A 17,716-nucleotide genomic window follows, 5' to 3' on the forward strand; every position below is an offset into this window, starting at 1 on the left:
ATGACTCGTTGTGTGAACCATTTGTCCTTGTTTATTAGTAAATGTGACTCGTTGTGTGAACTATTTGTCCTTGTTCATTAGTCTTTGTGACTCGTTATGTTAAACAATTGTAATTGTTCATTAGTCCATGTGACTCGTTGTGTGAACCATTCGTCCTTGTTCATTAGTCCTTGTGACTCCTTGTGTTAAACAGTTGCACTTGTTCATTAGTCCATGTGACTCATTGTGTGACCCATTTGTCCTTGTTTATTAGCCGTTGTGACTCGTTGTGCGAACCATTTGTCCTTGTTTAATAGTCTTTGTGACTCGTTGTGTTAAACAATTTTAATTGTTCATTAGTCCATGTGACTCGTTGTGTGAACCATTTGTCCTTGTTCATTAGTACTTGTGACTCATTGTGTTAAACCCCATTGTACTTGTTCATTAGTATATGTGACTCGTTGTGTGAACCATTTGTCCTTGTTCATTAGTCCTTGTGACTCGTTGTGTTAAAACAATTGTACTTGTTCATTAGTCCATGTGACTCGTTGTGTGAACCATTTGTCCTTGTTCATTAGTCCTTGTGACTCGTTGTGTTTAAACAATTGTACTTGTTCATTACCCCATGTGACTCGTTGTGTGAACCATTTGTCCTTGTTCATTAGCACTTATGACTCAATGTGTGAACCACTTGTCCTTATTTATTACTAAATGTGTCTCGTTGTGTGAACCATTTGTCTTTGTTCATTCGTCCCTATGACTCGTTGTGTTAAACAATTGTAATTGTTCATTAGTTCATGTGACTCGTTGTGTGAACCATTTGTCCTCGTTCATTAGTCCGTGTGACTCGTTGTGTTAAAAAATTTCTACTTGTTCATTAGTCCATGTGACTCATTGTGTTAAACAATTATACTTTTTCATTAGTCCAAGTGACTCGTTGTGTGAACCATTTGTCCATGTTCATTAGTCCTTATGATTTGTAGTGTAAACCCTTTATCCTTGTTCATTAGTCCTTGTGACTCGTTGGGTTAAAACAATTTTACTTGTTCATTAGTTCATGTGACTCGTTGTGTGACCCATTTGTCCTTGTTCATTAGCCCATGTGACTCGTTGTGCGAACCATTTGTTCTTGTTTATTAGTAAATGTGACTCGTTGTGTGAACCATTTGTCCTTGTTTATTTGTGAATGTGACTCATTGTGTGAACCATTTATCATTGTTCATTAGTCCTTGTGACTGTTGTGTTAAACAATTGTATTTGTTCATTAGTCCATGTGACTCGTGGTGTGAACCATTTGTCCTTTTTCATTAGCCCTTGTGACTCGTTATGTTAAACAATTGTAATTGTTCATTAGTCCATGTGACTCGCTGTGTGAACCATTTGTCCTGGTTCATTAGCCCTTGTGACTCGTTGTGTGAACCGTTTGTCCTTTTTTATTAGTAAATGTGACTCGTTGTGTGAACCATTTGTCCTTGTTTAATAATCTTTGTGACTTGTTGTGTTAAACAATTGTACTTGTTCATTAGTCCATGTGACTCGTTATGTGAACCATTTGTCCTTGTTCATTAGTCCTTGTGACTTGTTGTGTAACCTATTTATCCTTGTTCATTAGTCCTTGTGAGTGGTTGTGTTAAACAATTGTACTTGTTCATTAGTCCATGTGACTCGCTGTGTGAACCATTTGTCCTTGTTCATTAGCCCTTGTGACTCGTTGTGTGAACCGTTTGTCCTTGTTTATTAGTAAATGTGACTCGTTGTGTGAACCATTTGTCCTTGTTTAATAATCTTTGTGACTTGTTGTGTTAAACAATAATAATTGTTCATTAGTCTTTGTGACTCGTTGTGTGAACCGTTTGTCTTTGTTCATTAGTGCTTGTGACTCGTTGTGTAAAACAATTGTACTTGCTCATTAGTCCATTTGACTCATTTGGTGAACCATTTGTCCTCGTTCATTAGTCCTTGTGACTCGTTGTGTAAACCATTTGTCCTTGTTAATTAGTCCTTGTGACTCGTTGTGTTAAAACAGTTGTACTTGTTCATTAGTCCATATGATTCGTTGTGTGAACCATTTTTCCTTGTTCATTAGCTTTTGTGACTCGTTGTGTGATCCATTTGTCCTTGTTTATTAGTAAATGTGACTCGTTGTGTGAACCATTTGTCCTTGTTCATTCGTCCTTGTGGTTCCTTATGTTAAACAATTGTACTTGTTCATTAGTCCATGTGACTCGTTGTGTGAACCATTTTTCCTTGTTCATTAGCCCTTCTGACTCGTTGTGTGAACCATTTGTCCTTGTTTATTAGTAAATGACTCGTCGTGTGAATTATTTGTTTTTGTTCATTAGTCTTCGTGACTCGTTATGTTAAATAATTGTAATTGTTCATTAGTCCATGTGACTCAATTTGTGAACCATTTGTCCTTGTTCATTAGTCCTTGTGACTCCTTGTGTTAAACAATTGTACTTGTTCATTAGTCCATGTGAATCATTGTGTAACCCATTTGTCCTTGTTCATTAGCCGTTGTTACTCGTTGTGCGAACCACTTGTCCTTGTTTATTAGTAAATGTGACTCGTTGTGTGAACCATTTATCATTGTTCATTAGTCCTTGTGACTCGTTGTGTTAAACAATTGTATTTGTTCATTAGTCCATGTGACTCGTGGTGTAAACCGTTTGTCCTTGTTCCTTAGCCCTTGTCACTCGTTGTGTTAAACAATTGTAATTGTTCATTAGTCCATGTGACTCGTTGTGTAAACCATTTATCCTTGTTCATTAGTCCTTGTGAGTCGTTGTGTTAAGCATTTGTTCTTGTTCATTAGTCCTTGTGACTCGTTGTATTAGAAAAATTGTACTTGTTCATTAGTCCATGTGACTCGTTGTGTGAACTATTTGTCCTTGTTCACTAGCCCTTATGACTCAATGTGTGAACCATTTGGCCTTATTTATTAGTAAATGTGACTCGTTGTGTGAAGCATTTGTCTTTGTTCATTAGTACTTGTGACTCGTTGTGTAAACAATTTTAATTGTTCATTAGTTCATGTGACTCGTTGTGTGAACCATTTGTCCTTTTTCATTAGTCCTTGTGACTCGTTGTGTTAAAACATTTCTACTTGTTCATTAGTCCATGTGACTCGTTGTGTGAACCATTTATACTTGTTCATTAGCCCTTGCGACTCGTTGTGTTAAACCATTTATCCTTGTTTATTAGTAAATGTTACTCGTTGTGTGAACCATTTGTCCTTGTTCATTAGTCTTCGCGACTCGTTATGTTAAGCAATTGTAATTGTTCATTAGTCCATGTCACTCGTTGTGTGAACCATTTGTCCTTATTAATTCGCTCTTGTGACTCGTTGTGTGAACCATTTGTCCTTGTTTATTAGTAAATATGACTCGTCGTGTGAACCATTTGTCCTTATTTAATTGTCTTTGTGACTCATTGTGTTAAACAAATTTAATTGTTCATTAGTCCATGTGAGACGTTGTGTGAACCGTTTGTCCCTTTTCATTAGTACTTGTGACTCATTGTGTTAAACCCAATTGTACTTGCTCATTAGTCAATGTGACTCGTTGTGTTAAAATAATTGTACTTGTTCATTAGTCTATGTAACTCGTTGTGCGAACCATTTGTCCTTGTTCATTAGTCCTTGTGACTCGTTGTGTTAAACAATTATACTTGTTCATTAGTCCATGTGACTCGTTGTGTGAACCATTTTTCCTTGATCATTAGTCCTTGTGACTCGTTGTGTTAACCATTTGTTCTTGTTCATTAGTCCTTGTGACTCGTATTATAAAAATTGTACTTGTTCATTAGTCCATGTGACTCGTTGTGTGAACTATTTGTCCTTGTTCACTAGCCCTTATGACTCAATGTGTGAACCATTTGGTCTTATTTATTAGTAAATGTGACTCGTTGTGTGAAGCATTTGTCTTTGTTCATTAGTACTTGTGACTCGTTGTGTTAAACAATTTTAATTGTTCAATAGTTCATGTGACTCGTTGTGTGAACCATTTGTCCTTTTTCATTAGTCCTTGTGACTCGTTGTGTTAAAACATTTCTACTTGTTCATTAGTCCATGTGACTCATTGTGAGAACCATTTGTCCTTGTTCATTAGTCCTTGTGACTCGTTCTGTAAACTATTTATCCTTGTTCATTAGTCCTTGTGAGTGGTTGTGTTAAACAATTGTACTTGTTCATAGTCCATGTGACTCGTTGTGTGAACCATTTGTCCTTGTTCATTAGCCCTTTTGACTCGTTGTGTGACCTATTTGTCCTTGTTTATTAGTAAATGTAACTCGTTGTGTGAACCATTTGTCCTTGTTCAATAGTTTTTGTGACTCGTTGTGTTAAACAATTGTAATTTTTCATTAGTCCTTGTGACTCGTTGTGTGAACCGTTTGTCTTTGTTCAGTAGTGCTTGTGACTCGTTGTGTAAAACAATTGTACTTGCTCATTAGTCCATTTGACTCGTTTGGTGAACCATTTGTATTCGTTCATTAGTCCTTTTGACTAGTTGTGTAAACCATTTATCCTTGTTCATTAGTCCTTGTGAGTCGTTGTGTTAAAACAATTGTACTTGTTCATTAGTCCATGTGATTCGTTGTGTGAACCATTTTTCTTTGTTCATTAGCTTTTGTGACTCGTTGTGTGATCCATTTGTCCTTGTTTATTAGTAAATGTGACTCGTTGTGTGAACCATTTGTCCTTGTTCATTCGTCCTTGTGGTTCCTTATGTTAAACAATTGTACTTGTTCATTAGTCCATGTGACTCGTTGTGTGAACCATTTGTCCTTGTTTATTAGTAAATGTGACTCGTTGTGTGAACTATTTGTCCTTGTTCATTAGTCTTCATGACTCGTTATGTTAAACAATTGTAATTGTTCATTAGTCCATGTGACTCGTTGTGTGAACCATTCGTCCTTGTTCATTAATCCTTGTGACTCCTTGTGTTAAACATTGTACTTGTTCATTAGTCCATGTGACTCGTTGTGTGACCCATTTGTCCTTGTTCATTAGCCGTTGTGACTCGTTGTGCGAACCATTTGTCCTTGTTTAATAGTCTTTGTGACTCGTTGTGTTAAACAATTTTAATTGTTCATTAGTCCATGTGACTCGTTGTGTGAACCGTTTGTCCTTGTTCATTAGTACTTGTGACTCATGGTGTTAAACCCCATTGTACTTGCTCATTAGTCCATGTGACTCGTTGTGTGAACCATTTGTCCTTGTTCATTAGTCCTTGTGACTCGTTGTGTAAAAAATTGTACTTGTTCATTAGTCCATGTGACTCGTTGTGTGAACCATTTGTCCTTGTTCATTAGTCCTTGTGACTCGTTGTGTTAAAACAATTGTACTTGTTCATTACAATATGTGACTCGTTGTGTGAACCATTTGTCCTTGTTCATTAGCCCTTATGACTCAATGTGTGAACCACTTGTCCTTATTTATTAGTAAATGTGTCTCGTTGTGTGAACCATTTGTCTTTGTTCATTCGTCCCTGTGACTCGTTGTGTTAAACAATTGTAATTGTTCATTAGTTCATGTGACTCGTTGTGTGAACCATTAGTCCTTGTTCATTAGTCCGTGTGTCTCGTTGTGTTAAAACATTTCTACTTGTTCACTAGTCCATGTGACTCATTGTGTTAAACAATTATACTTTTTCATTAGTCTAAGTGACTCGTTGTGTGAACCATTTGTCCATGTTCATTAGTCCTTATGATTTGTAGTGTAAACACTTTATCCTTGTTCATTAGTCCTTGTGACTCGTTGGGTTAAAACAATTGTACTTGTTCATTAGTTCATGTAACTCGTTGTGTGACCCATTTGTCCTTGTTCATTAGCCCATGTGACTCGTTGTGCGAACCATTTGTTCTTGTTTATTAGTAAATGTGACTCGTTGTGTGAACCATTTGTCCTTGTTTATTTGTGAATGTGACTCATTGTGTGAACCATTTATCATTGTTCATTACTCCTTGTTACTGTTGTGTTAAACAATTGTATTTGTTCATTAGTCCATGTGACTCGTGGTGTGAACCATTTGTCCTTTTTTATTAGCCCTTGTGACTCGTTGTGTTAAACAATTGTAATTGTTCATTAGTTCATGTGACTCGTTGTGTGAACCATTTGTCCTTGTTTATTAGCCCTTGTGACTCGTTGTGTAAACCATTTATCCTTGTTTATTAGTAAATGTTACTCGTTGTGTGAACCAGTTGTCCTTGTTCATTAGTCATCGTGACTCGTTATGTAAGGCAATTTTAATTGTTCATTAGTCCATGTGAGTCGTTGTGTGAACCATTTGTCCTTATTAATTAGCCCTTGTGACTCGTTGTATGAACCATTTGTCCTTGTTTATTAGTAAATATGACTCGTCGTGTGAACCATTTGTCCTTATTTAATTGTCTTTGTGACTCATTGTGTTAAACAAATTTAATTGTTCATTAGTCCATGTGAGACGTTGTGTGAAACTTTTGTCCCTTTTCATTAGTACTTGTTACTCATTGTGTTAAACCCAATTGTACTTGCTCATTAGTCCATGTAACGCGTTGTGTGAACCATTTGTCCTTGTTCATTAGTCCTTGTTGAAGGAAATGTAGATCTTTATACATACTATCATACTCATATTAGCCCTTGTGACTCGTTTTTCCTAAGTCATAGATTATGTTTTATTAATTTTACACTAATAATGTCACTATTTATGCTATTTTTCTTCAAAAATCCATAAATCATGCAAAAAGACTTCTTTATAGCCAATTATTTTACACACATCTTGTAAAATTGCATGTGACAACATATTAAATTTCTATGACCAGATTCGAAATTTAACTTATATTAACCTATTTTTCACCTAAATCCGAATTTAATAATGAAAAATCCATTTTTCGAGCATAACAAGTCCAAAAATTATGAAAATTTACAGGTTATCTCAAAATAATAAATGTGACAACATATCCAAAAATCACTGGAAAATTCGAAGTATAGCTAATTTTAGACCGAAAATGACATTTTTACTCATAAAATCATATTTAAATGCCATTATTGAATAATATGAACAATAAAAATCCGTAAAATTAACCAAAATATCCTAAAACATTTTAGGACCAGAAATATTAACATGCATGGATTAATTTCGTGATATATCATAATAACACAAATTTTACAAGTTTTATATGTTATTCTTATAACTCGGAAAAACTTTTAACCGATTTGCATGCAAACAGCCGTGGCTCTTGATACCGATTGAAGGAAATGTAGATCTTTATACATACTATCATACTCATATATGTCTTAATTAATTTGTCATAAAATTAAATGTGGATCTTATGCATGCAAACTAAAATGAAAGAAGATAAGAAAACATTTTCTCACCATATGAATTTCGGTCATATTGGGCACCAACAAGATCTCCTTCTTGTTAGTTCTTGAGCTTTCCATTAATGGATGAACATTCTTGACTTCAAATTAGAAGCCCTCCAATTAGTAGCACCCAAAACTATCCCTTAATCCCACAAACTAACATGTACTAGATGTTTATATTGTGGTTTACCTTAAATTTGATTACTAATACTCATATATTACTTTGATAATTTTAGTAATCTTACATGAACAATTTCAATTAAAATCTCATCTTTTTGATGAAGATAAAAGAGAGAGAAGAGAGGAAAATACATGAACAACTTGCATGTAGATGAATGGTAGTGTAAGAAAAATAAGAAAAAGAACTAAAACTCCTCTAATAGGAGTAGTAGAGCCGGCCCATGAGAGGCCAAGGGAGAGCATCTTGCCTTTTTCTTTTTGTCTTATCAATATTGTAGGTATGTAAGGCTAGTGTGTGTAGGAATGATTACACTTGCATTATCTCATAAAATAATCAACTACACACCACCATGACATCCTTCATTTCGGCCCATGTCTTAAAATGGACTACCATTTTATTTTGTCAATTTGTCAATTGTCACACAAAATGTCACATGTAGTATGATACATGTTACTAATTAATTAAATGCATATTTATCACATAAATATCACTTTATAAATTAATTAAATTATATTCAACAAATTGACTAGTGATACTTGATCACGTAAATAAAATGGGTCATATAATTATAATTCACAATGTCTTGTAATTATAATCAACCATTCATTCTTATCTTTATTGTTTCTCAAACAATAAACAATTTTAGTAATAAAGCATTTTATTACTAAAATAAATCTTATTTAATCCCATTACAATAAGATATCAATATTCTCTCTCATAAATCGAATTGTTCAATTTTAAGGAATTAATTAATCTGTATCGGTATACAACTAATTAACCTTTTCAATTAAGGGAATCGTCCTTTAGGTGTGACCTCAAGGGATCAATTGATCACCACCGTCAGACGACGTAATGTCAAACTCTAGCTTGACCAATCATTACCGATATGTGTGGACCAGTTGACTATATATATGTAATGTATCATCCCTTTCGTATTCTTGGTATGAGATTTAATAATGATATTTAAATCATGTGATCGCACTATTGTTGAGGACAAATTTCCCAACAATCTCCCACTTGTCCTCGACAAGTGTGCGTCACCAATTCTCTTGTCCTATTACTATCTCCCACTCAATGCAAGGTGTCTTTCGGGTCGTACTTGCAAGTGATCATATCGAGAGTTGTTTCCTCGATCCGGAGAATAATCGATTGACCGGAATTTATCCACCATGGATACATTCCAAGCGTGCCACGCATTTCGATTCATTACTCCTCGAGTGGCCCCGAGATATTGTTTTAACCCTGACAAGGGGTGGACAATTCCTATTGCACTTATTCCCTTCGACTAGCCACAACCATCATAACCCAAAATATGCCCATTTGACCCCATTTACGAAGGTCGTAGTAACACAAATCAAAGGTAATCAAATCGTGCCATCTTAGGTGAACAGGTCTTTAGTCAAAAGAATCGACTCATTAGAATACTATAGTAGCTCTCGCCACGACCAGGCTTTATAAATTTGCCAGAACTCTATAAGCGGTCACTGCCCGACAAAGTGTTCCTAACAGTCTGCCTATGTGATCGACTAGTCATCTCACATGACTCTATGGCACTTGAACTTGCCATCAATCGGATCACACTCTAGTCACTTCGAGACGTCACCTCATATAAGTGACTATGGGCGAATACAATGCTAATCCGTGTTCACTTTAACGGGGTTCAATTGTCTTAACAACCCGTTTGGATGTAACAAAGTATAAATAAAGAGTTTTAGAGTAAAACTCAAACGACAAATGCGATTATCACATATGAATAGTCAATGCTTGATTACTACTTCATATTCTATAATCTAATTTGATCTTTTATGTAGTTATTCATCTCAATTTAATTGAAATGACATGGCTCATCATGTTAAGCCTATGAGAAGGCTTTGGTTAGTAGGTTTTATCAACTTCTTGTACCTTACTCAACCTTACTACATACTCGTTTTCCTTTGTAATGTATACATTTGCATTACAAAACTTTCTGAGTACGTGTCGAGATCCAATCAAGACATAGGCCCTCTAGCATAAGAATAGCTCCCACTATTTTCACAGTGTGCGGGACTCATCCTTCTTGCACATCTCATGATTGCAAGTGTACTCAATTTCCGTTATAAATACCTCTCATTGTTCTTTATTGCCTAGAACGATTCTAGAAAATCTACTTCTTAATTAACATTGCCACAATGGTATCTTAACCATCCTAATGTGTTTTGATTATGGTTTTGTCGGAAACCATGCGCAATCTCAATTGTCAATTGTCACTTGTGTAACACCCTTACACAAAATTGCATCATAAACACTTTGCTTTACTTCCTTAATGCTTCTGCAAGCACTTAAGGATAATCTTTATAGCTTACTTGGTAAAGATTACTTAAATTCGATTTTTGAAAACAATTCATCATACTCAAAGCATATGAAGTGTTATACATCATTTCTTTTTAATTGATTCGGCAGCGGAAGCAAATGAAATCAATCAAATATGTTCAATTTAATTGAACTAGTCGTGAATCTTATCAACATAAGACTTCTTACTGACGCTAATATCATGTGGATTTATCTTCATAAATCCGGATATTCTAGATGTATTATAATACTCCAAAAGTCTTAAATCATTCTCAATGATCAATATGTCATCCACATATCGGACTAATTAAAAATCCGTAACTCCCACTAAACTCCATGTATAAACACAACTTCTCGACTTATCGAGAAATGTTTTACCACATGATCAAAATGTTGATTCCAACTCATTGATGTCCTACTTAAGATCCTCTCTAAAGTTTCACATTATCTTAGGATTGCAAGAATCTATAAAACTCATGACATGTATTGAATACATTCTTTCTATTGAAGAAGTGGGTTTTAGATTCACTCGCTATGTATTTCATAATAATGAAACACAATCCCTAAGAAGATCCAGATAAACTTAAGCATTTCAATTTGTGCAAAACTCTTTGCAACCAATCAAGCCTTGAAAACTGTCTTTATTAGTGCAAAACCCTTTGTCACTAATCAAGCCTTTTTATTTCGGATTTCCATGGCTCAAAGCCTTATAGTGAGTTGTGACTTAAACATTCTTATGTAAGTCATTTATTCATTACTTTCCAGAAGTAATCAACTTGAATCAAACAATTTCTTTTGTAAGTTAAAAGCTCTTTACTTTCTTAAAAGTAGCATGAATTCATCATCTTTAACAAGTGACGAATTTAACCTCCTAGGTTTTAAAGAAACAACGTCTTACACAAAACGTCTCATGTAGCCAAGAAAGACCAGTTTCTTGCGACATAACATATCTGTGGCATTCTTTGTGGCTCTTGAATAATTTCTCCCACTCTGTCTTCTAACAATAAACTTGTATTTTAGAAAGACAGCTTCACGAGCCACAAACCCGTCGTACTCGTGATAATTGAAAAGGAAAAATGAGCATTTGTTTATTGTGAAAACTTACAAACATGGTACCCTTACCATTTCATATCTCATATGATTCGATTTAGTGGAAAAATAATTTAGACAAAAATGATAAAATCCCCAAAAGGATCAAGTAACTCAAAGTAACTTGATTGAAGTCCAAACCATATCGAATAGCGTTTGATTTCTTATCCATCCACACATTATTTCATAATGCGTGCTAAGAGAGATTAACTTGTGATACTATATCACATTTCCTTTGGCTTATATCAAAGTCTTCACTTTGATAATCCCATCACGACTAAATCGTGATTCCTTGAACTCTTGAACTTCTTCAAAGATTTCTCTATTTACCTTATTAAGTGAACACACTAGCGTCAACTTAAATCGTTGGTAAAAGAGAATGATCAACCTATTATGGATCAATGATTTATAACCTCGATCTCCTTTTCAACCAAAAGGCACGAGACATCTTGCTTTGAATACAAGATACGCATATACCATTAACAATCTAGTGGTTTCAAGAGAACTCGTTAACTCTTTGCGTTCATTATTCCAAAATTTTAAGGTTTAATCTTGGGTTACCAATTTGAGTCTTGCATCATCTTCATGATATATTATTCTAGTTTGGTTTAGAATATAATCACCTTGATGATGGGCTAGCCATACATCAAATCATGGTGTATAGGGTCACAAAAGTGAAACCTCTTTTGTATCTATAACAAATTGTATTCTTATTTAGAGTTTATGTACTTAATAGTCACAATTAAGTACAACTCCAAACCCGAAAACTAGATTTAGTACACAATGACTCTATCTCTTGACTTCATTGTTGCTAGTCGTCATATTCTAATCATCCTATGTATCAAACATAATGATGAAAACCACCACCGGTTTCTAATATTATTGAAGTAATACTAGCAAAATTTGTGTTTAATCAAATAAACATTTAACGAAGAAGGTCCCATTAGATGTCCCACAACTAACTTGTTGATTCTTCAATAATTTGGGGTAGTTTCCTTTCTCGTGTCCAACATTTAAGACAATGGAAACTTTATCGGTCGGGATTGATAGGTTTAGTATCGTCAGTCTCAACAACTTTACCTTTAACATTACCTTGTATCAATTCCATTTACTTCTTGAACCTCGTCCTCATCTTAACAGTTTAAGAGAATGCTCCCACTTATTTCAATGAGTCTTTGCTTTGAGAAGCAAAATTGAATTCATGAAGATTACTCTTCATTTGTTTATTTTAGTCTTAAAACTTTCATTGAAGTGGTTGCGTTATTTTGGTCAATTACGAATTCTGAAAATCTAATCACCAAAACAATTTATCAGTTCAAGGTACTTAATTCAATTAAGTATATGAAACATAATCCATTGTAAGTAGAAGTGTTAGTCAAGAATCAAAAACCTGTTTGATAATGAATAACTTTAATCTATACTCTTTACAAGAGATCCTTAGCAATGGTTCGTTTGAGGTTTTAGAAGCAAATTCAAATTTGTCTTTAGTTACGATGTTTTAATGGAGATTTGTATCAAAATCGAAATGATATCGTATATGAATTGTGGTAAAGAAATAGAACAATATAAAAACGGAATAGTGGAAAACTTAACATTTATCGTTTTATTAATACTTGAAAAACAAGTATAGCATTTACATAGTGACCTCTACCTAACTATGATAAATGATTCCAAGACCCAAATTCATATCGACTTAGGCACGGTAGGGCCGATTCATCCTTTATCAATATAACTCGGTGGATTAACGTTTAATCGATTCTACTTTTAGAACTCTTGGTCGATAATATTACATTAACAATTATCTTTAGCCCAAAACACATTCGACAAGGTCACGGTAGGGCCGATACATCCCTTATCAAAAACTTTTGTTGAGTTCAATCCAAATTTCGAATAAATGTGTCCATGATCCAAATCCATATCAACTTGGGCACGGTAGGGCCGATTCATCCCTTATCAACATGAATTCGGTGGATTAACATTCATCACCCACTTCCCCTACGTAACAAGGTTTGTACCCCGGTAGGGCCGAGTGCACTCCCTCGCGAAATAGGTTTTCATGGTTTCTACTATTTGGTAAGGCTATGTCTCAATTGATTGTTTTAGCGAGAGGTCATGTCAATTTATTATCTATCACGTTTTAAGTGAACTAAAGCGGTGAACTACGATAATTCTAATTGACACGGTCGATAAACTCGATAAAAAAAATGCATGTTTTAGTTATGGCGATTTAGCGATGCATGCGACATAAAATAAAATGCAAGCATAAAAATAAATAAATCCTAGTATGGCCTTTCCTAAAATAGAAAAACTATTTAACTATTACATATTCGGAAACCAACTCCATTGGTCCCTTGAACTTCGGTTGTGGCACGCATCTCGAGGTAACACCGTCTTTATGTATCGCCATTCTTGAAGAAATCCGTCTTTGGGAACTCCGGAATGAATAAAATTACATAATAAATTACATAATTTCCTATTATACATTTGTAACTTAAAATAAAATAAATCTATTAAATTACAAAACGGTGATACGAGATCACAATAAAAATTACAACCGAATCGATATTCCCATACATTTCGGGAAATACCAATTAAAATCTAAGGCCATACTAAGTAAAATTACATAATTCAAAATTACATAATTAAAATTATGACAATCATAAAGGAAAAATGCAGCATTATAATATGTATGAACATGCTCAATTTAATGCTAAATTGCCTTTAATTAGCCAATATCGTATATTACTCGGTTTTTACGGATTTGCGTGATTTCAACATTTTATAATCACAAAAAATTACATAAATTCATATTTATGCATAAGTTAATTACCCTAACCTCTTAGGACTCAAAATTTAGTCTTCACTAAAAATTTGACCATAATTAACTCATATTTATAAAATTGTTCATTAATGGACCAAAAATTACAAAAATAAGCTATAAACTTCAAATAAATCACAAAAATTTCAAATAAATTCAAAATTTGAAATTTAAATTCATGAACATTGTGGAAAAATACCATGACACTCATAATGTTCAAAATCTTAGGTTAAAAATTTCGAAATTTTTCCGGAAAAACAATGTTGCGGTTTATCGATTTTAACTAAAATAATCATAAAAACATGGGAAAAATTATATTCATAAACTTTTCAATTTTAGATCTGAAAAAGATAATAAAATGCAACATTAGACGTTTTTCCTAAGTCATAGATTATGTTTTATTAATTTTACACTAATAATGTCACTATTTATGCTATTTTTCTTCAAAAATCCATAAATCATGCAAAAAGACTTCTTTATAGCCAATTATTTTACACACATCTTTTAAAATTTCATGTGACAACATATTAAATTTCTATGACCAGATTCGAAATTTAACTCATATTAACCTATTTTTCACCTAAATCTGAATTTAATAATGAAAAATCCATTTTTCGAGCATAACAAGTCCAAAAATTATGAAAATTTACAGGTTATCTCAAAATAATAAATGTGACAACATATCCAAAAATCACTGGAAAATTCGAAGTATAGCTAATTTTAGACCGAAAATGACATTTTTACTCATAAAATCATATTTAAATGCCATTATTGAATAATATGAACAATAAAAATCCGTAAAATTAACCAAAATATCCTAAAACATTTTAGGACCAGAAATATTAACATGCATAGATTAATTTCGTGATATATCATAATAACACAAATTTTACAAGTTTTATATGTTATTCTTATAACTCGGAAAAACTTTTAACCGATTTGCATGCAAACAGCCGTGGCTCTTGATACCGATTGAAGGAAATGTAGATCTTTATACATACTATCATACTCATATATGTCTTAATTAATTTGTCATAAAATTAAATGTGGATCTTATGCATGCAAACTAAAATGAAAGAAGATAAGAAAACATTTTCTCACCATATGAATTTCGGTCATATTGGGCACCAACAAGATCTCCTTCTTGTTAGTTCTTGAGCTTTCCATTAATGGATGAACATTCTTGACTTCAAATTAGAAGCCCTCCAATTAGTAGCACCCAAAACTATCCCTTAATCCCACAAACTAACATGTACTAGATGTTTATATTGTGGTTTACCTTAAATTTGATTACTAATACTCATATATTACTTAAAATCTCATCTTTTTGATGAAGATAAAAGAGAGAGAAGAGAGGAAAATACATGAACAACTTGCATGTAGATGAATGGTAGTGTAAGAAAAATAAGAAAAAGAACTAAAACTCCTCTAATAGGAGTAGAGAGCCCATGAGAGGCCAAGGGAGAGCATCTTGCCTTTTTCTTTTTGTCTTATCAATATTGTAGGTATGTAAGGCTAGTGTGTGTAGGAATGATTACACTTGCATTATCTCATAAAATAATCAACTACACACCACCATGACATCCTTCATTTCGGTCCATGTCTTAAAATGGACTACCATTTTATTTTGTCAATTTGTCAATTGTCACACAAAATGTCACATGTAGTATGATACATGTTACTAATTAATTAAATGCATATTTATCACATAAATATCACTTTATAAATTAATTAAATTATATTCAACAAATTGACTAGTGATACTTGATCACGTAAATAAAATGGGTCATATAATTATAATTCACAATGTCTTGTAATTATAATCAACCATTCATTCTTATCTTTATTGTTTCTCAAACAATAAACAATTTTAGTAATAAAGCATTTTATTACTAAAATAAATCTTATTTAATCCCATTACAATAAGATATCAATATTCTCTCTCATAAATCGAATTGTTCAATTTTAAGGAATTAATTAATCTGTATCGGTATACAACTAATTAACCTTTTCAATTAAGGGAATCGTCCTTTAGGTGTGACCTCAAGGGATCAACTGATCACCACCGTCGCACGACAGTAATGTCAAACTCTAGCTTGACCAATCATTACCGATATGTGTGGACCAGTTGACTATATATATGTAATGTATCATCCCTTTCGTATTCTTGGTATGAGATTTAATAATGATATTTAAATCATGTGATCGCACTATTGTTGAGGACACATTTCCCAACACTTGTGACTCGTTGTGTTAAAACAATTGTACTTGTTCATTAGTCCATGTAACTCGTTGTGTGAACCATTTGTCCTTGTTCATTAGTCCTTGTGACTCGTTGTGTTAAACAATTATACTTGTTCATTTGTCCATGTGACTCGTTGTGTGAACCATTTGTCCTTGATCATTAGTCCTTGTGACTCTTTGTGTTAACCATTTGTCCTTGTTCATTAGTCCTTGTGACTCGTTGTATTATAAAAATTGTACTTGTTCATTAGTCATTGTGACTCGTTGTGTGAACTATTTGTCCTTGTTCATTAGCCCTTATGACTCAATGTGTGAACCATTTGGCCTTATTTATTAGTAAATGTGACTCGTTGTGTGAAGCATTTGTCTTTGTTCATTAGTCCTTGTAACTTGTTGTGTTAAACAATTGTAATTGTTCATTAGTTCATGTGACTCATTGTGTGAACCATTTGTCCTTTTTCATTAGTCATTGTGACTCGTTGTGTTAAAACATTTCTACTTGTTCATTAGTCCATGTGACTCATTGTGTGAACCATTTGTCCTTGTTCATTAGTCCTTGTGACTCGTTGTGTAAACCATTTATCCTTGTTCATTAGTCCTTGTGAGTGGTTGTGTTAAACAATTGTACTTGTTCATTAGTCCATGTGACTCGTTGTGTGAACCATTTGTCCTTGTTCATTAGCCATTTTGACTCGTTGTGTGACCCATTTGTCCTTGTTTATTAGTAAATGCAACTCGTTGTGTGAACCATTATTCCTTGTTCAATAGTTTTTGTGACACGTTTTGTTAAACAATTGTAATTGTTCATTAGTCCTTGTGACTCGTTGTGTGGACCGTTTATCCTTGTTCATTAGTGCTTGTGACTCGTTGTGTAATACAATTGTACTTGCTCATTAGTCCATTTGACTCGTTTGGTGAACCATTTGTCCTCGTTCATTATTCCTTGTGACTAGTTGTGTAAACCATTTGTCCTTGTTCATTAGTCCTTGTAACTCGTTGTGTTAAAACAATTGTACTTGTTCATTAGTCCATGTGATTCGTTGTGTGAACCATTTTTCTTTGTTCATTAGCTTTTGTGACTCATTGTGTGATCGATTTGTCCTTGTTTATTAGTAAATGTGACTCGTTGTGTGAACCATTTGTCCTTGTTCATTCGTCCTTGTGGTTCCTTGTGTTAAACAATTGTACTTGTTCATTAGTCCATGTGACTCGTTGTGTGAACCAATTTTCCTTGTTCATTAGCCCTTATGACTCGTTGTGTGAACCATTTGTCCTTGTTTGTTAGTAAATGTGACTCGTTGTGTGAACTATTTGTCCTTGTTCATTAGTCTTCGTGACTCGTTATGTTAAACAATTATAATTGTTCATTAGTCCATGTGACTCGTTGTGTGAACCATTCGTCCTTGTTCATTAGTCCTTGTGACTCCTTGTGTTAAACAGTTGTACTTATTCATTAGTCCATGTGACTCGTTGTGTGACCCATTTGTCCTTGTTCATTAGCCGTTGTGACTCGTTGTGCGAACCATTTGTCCTTGTTCAATAGTCTTTGTGACTCGTTGTGTTAAACAATTTTAATTGTTCATTATTCCATGTGACTCGTTGTGTGAACCGTTTGTCCTTGTTCATTAGTACTTGTGACTCATTGTGTTAAACCCAATTGTACTTGCTCATTAGTCCATGTGACTCGTTGTGTGAACCATTTGTCCTTGTACATTAGTCCTTGTGGCTCGTG

This window comes from Silene latifolia, unplaced genomic scaffold (genome assembly GCF_048544455.1).
Source record: "Silene latifolia isolate original U9 population unplaced genomic scaffold, ASM4854445v1 scaffold_106, whole genome shotgun sequence".
Lineage (NCBI taxonomy): Eukaryota > Viridiplantae > Streptophyta > Magnoliopsida > Caryophyllales > Caryophyllaceae > Silene > Silene latifolia.